The 3,817-nt window shown below is 47.9% G+C and overlaps 1 pseudogene; it reads left to right on the forward strand.

Annotated features, from left to right (window-relative positions):
* Positions 1-2,380: 2,380 nt before the first annotated feature.
* On the forward strand, positions 2,381-3,037 carry LOC104516382 (annotated as a pseudogene).
* The last annotated feature ends 780 nt before the right edge of the window (positions 3,038-3,817 follow it).

A 3,817-nucleotide genomic window follows, 5' to 3' on the forward strand; every position in this document is an offset into this window, starting at 1 on the left:
CCGAGTTTCAGCAAAGAAGGGCTGGTGGCAGCAAGCACAGTGGCCCTCACCGGGGGTCCTGCGCGGGGGCCTTCTCCCCCCGCTGCCTGAGCCCGGCGCTGCTGCGGAGCAGTGGTCCCAGGAGGTCACGTTTTGGCGAGAGGAGAAGCTGAGGGAGGTGATGGCTGCTTTTGGGAAGGGCGCAGAGGAGGTGGGGAAGATGCTGGAGCAGGTCAAGAGCAGAGTTTGGGTCTCCAGACAACTCTCTGCTTTGTGGTAAGGCACCTCCCAAAGTTTGCAGGCTCCCGGATCTGCGGGGGAGCAGAGGGATGCTGGCATCTGGGGCACCCTTAGACTTCGCAAGGGATTGAAGAATCCTTGAGGAGTTCAGGAAGGTGAGGAGGACCCCAGGGTGTTGGTGGGGGAGGAGAAAACAAAGATTTCCCTGCCAAAGGCTGAGGATTGCAGAGAAAAGGGCCATGCAACAGCCTGACCCAGCAACTGTGAGCTGGGACAGCAAGCACGCGGCCTGCCAGCCTGGGAAATGAAAGCCCATCACACTCTCCGAGCCCCAGCACCCCAGCGGATTTGTTTTTTGCAAAGCAGAGTGGAAGCGGTGCCAGTGACCGCCTTCAGCTCTGTGCTCTGCTGGGTGGTGCTAGCTGCTCCCTCTGCGATGGACCTGCACCCCGATGTCCTCATCACCCAGCAGCCGAAACCTCACTTCCAGTGAAGGAATACCAACGTTCCCCTCGTGGGTGGTAAAGATGGCTTCTGCGGCGGCTCCATGGCATCAGCTGATTTTGCATGACGTTGCAGCGTGGAAGTCAGAATGCTTTTACTGCCTTACACCAGCTGCGGGCCCGTCCTAGGCAAACACAGGAACTGAAGAGAAGGACTAGATCCTCAGCACTGCACCAGGTTGTCTAATGTGGTGGTTTTACTGTACCAACATCCCACTGAAACCACCGTCTGAGACCTTATATATAGCATTTTGTAAGAAGCAGAGGGGAAAACCCAGCAGGCTCCAGCACCCCCAGGAAAGCCTGAAGCAGGCGGTGAGGGCCATGCTGCTAAGCAGTACATCGGCATTGAGGGCTGGCTTTGGTGCGTGAAGACCTTGTTAATATTAACGAGGTTATGCAATCAGGCTACCCCCTGGGGGGTATGCAGTAGATCGTTGGGAGATTTTTAATTAGTGGTCCCTGCAAACTCTTCCTCTTTAGGTGGGGTTAATTTAGGCAACAAAGCCTCACCTGCAGGGACCATGCACCATTAAGCAACAGGTCTACATCACACACAGCTCTGAGTCAGGGCTATATTTACACCTGTATATACCCATATGTGTGTGTGTATGTATGTATATATATTCATACTGATATGAGCCATGCAGATGTATGAACATCTGCATAAATGGAGACTGTGACAGTCTGTCACCCAGGTTAAGATAGAAGATTGTAAAGCAACGAGTTGCTGTCATTTCCAAGGCGAGATCACTGCCTTCCCAGCCTGGGCATTTGGTTGGTGTGCCTTGCATGTAATCTTAAAAAGTATCAGAGAAGGGGAAAAGAGATCAGACACTAGGGTCAAGGGAGGAGTGAATCCTTGTGATTTCCAAGTTGGTAAACATGCATATTCTAGTTTCAGGGGATTTGGGGGTAAGGGGAACACATCACCTTCATGCGCTCTGATCTCTCTCCTAGAACTGGGAAGCCCATTTCATGTAGGTCACTGCAGTTAGCAGACCTTAGATCCTGACCAATCTCTTCTGGATCGGAACTAGAGAGGAAGGGCAGTTTGATTTCAGTACTGAAGCAGTGGGGGATGTACTATCTTTGGTGCAGATCCCGTGTGTGCACACAGAGCAGGACTCTCAGTCTCCCCACACTGACGTTCATCTGTAAGGTGGAGATGACAATCCTTTCTTTGACCTTTGGCTGCCCAGTATGGCTAGTAACTCCTCAAAGGGCAGAAATCCAGGCATTTACACCGTTACCAGGATGAGGAGGCTCCTAATCTCAGTTCACACCTCGCAATAAATTGCCTTGTGCATTAAGAATAATGGAACTATTTGAAAAATCTCTATTAGTTAAGAGTGGCAGAAAGATTTTGTCAGAATTCATAAAATGTTGCCCTCACAAAAAGGGAGGAGCCCGGTGCTTGCCGTTGCCACCCCTTCAATTGCCCACGTGCGGCCGCGTCATCCCGGTTCCCTCGGCAGATGCAGTGGCGAGCCGGGCTGTGCGCTGCAGTAGAGCAGAGCCTCCTCACATCGTGCCTCCGGTGAGCAAACGCAGTAATAAGACAATGCCTGCAGCCTGTCTCTGGGCTGTCTTGGCTGTTCTGGACTGGCCACGTTATCTCTTCAGACATCCAGAACCACCAGTGCTGGAGAAGGAGTATGTTGAGTCTAACGGCCGGCTGCTGCGGCTTGTTCAGATGGTGGCAGGAACCTGCCAGGAAGGTGATGCTAATGATGGTGGCAAAACTGTTACAGTCCATGGAATGCAAGGAGACTCTCCTAAAGATGTGGCTCCAACAGTTGGGTTTTCCAAGATTCACCTTAAAAAGAGATGCTTTGAAGTCACCATCTTTGATTTAGGGGGTGGAAAACAAATTCTCAATATCTGGAGGAATTACTGTGTTGAGTCCTGTGGTGTAATATTTGTTGTGGATTCCAGTGATGCTTCAAGAATGGAAGAAAACAAGCAAGCCATGCTAGAAGTTTTAAACAGCCTCAAGGTAGCAGGAAAACCACGTTGGTGCTGGCAAATAAGCAGGATAGAGAAGGAGCTCTGTGAGAAGCATATATCATGGACTGTTTATCCCTGGAAAAGATTGCCAGTGAATACAAGTTTCCATGTCAAATTGAAGCTTGCTCAGTCATCATGGGCGTCAGGAAAAAAAAATTGATAAATCAGTTAAAAAGGGTTTATATTGGCTTCTGCATACCATAGCAGAAGATTTAGATGCCTTACATGAGCACATCCAAAACAGCTTCCTGCAAAGTATCTTGGTGACAATAAAACAGGGAGTTTCTTCTACTATACTTACTTGATCTGTCATTTACTGTTCACATCACCAGCTTCAGGCTTCAGAATGAAATCAAGAAAGGTCTGTGTGTCCATGGATGCTCATGAACATGGTATTGAATATTTATTGCGTCTACTTGTGAAAATACCCGGCTGTAAACCTGAACGCACACCCCCCTCATGGGTTGTATGTTCACATCAAGTCCTTTCTCCAGGTGCTGCACGGTGGTTGGTATTTTTTGCGGCTAATAAATGGTTCTAAAGCATTTTGTAAGATTCACGTATGGTAGGGTGAATATAGGAAGGTTCTGCAACACGTACTGAGTATATTTTTCTGACTTTTTATAAAATTATTTGAAAGTTTGAGTGAACACGTGTACCTACTACCAGTAAAATGATATCTAGAAAGCATTAGAAAGCTGATGGTGAAATGCAGACAAATAGTGTGACTCTTATATTTCTCTTAGAGTAGCAATACCTCCCATTAGGGATTCCATTACCAGATGTGGTTTTGCTCATTTCTGTCAGTCGGAAGTGGGGGAAGGTAGAAGGGAAAGTTTAAGATGAATATATTTTGTACAAGTTAAGGCATTTGAATTGTCTGAAAGTTTTCATATGTGTTGTTTGCTTTGTTAACTGTTTGCCATAGGTAATGAATTCAGTTGGAAAAAAAACCCACCAAAACCCACCAACACCACCACCAAAAAAAACTATAGCTTACTACCTGAAGTGGCCTACAAGGAAACTGGGAGGGGACTTTTACAAGGGCCTGTAGTGACAGGACAGGGGGGAACGGGGTTAAAATG

The sequence above is a fragment of the Eurypyga helias genome, unplaced genomic scaffold (assembly GCF_000690775.1).
Source record: "Eurypyga helias isolate BGI_N326 unplaced genomic scaffold, ASM69077v1 scaffold14221, whole genome shotgun sequence".
NCBI classification, from domain to species: Eukaryota; Metazoa; Chordata; class Aves; order Eurypygiformes; family Eurypygidae; genus Eurypyga; species Eurypyga helias.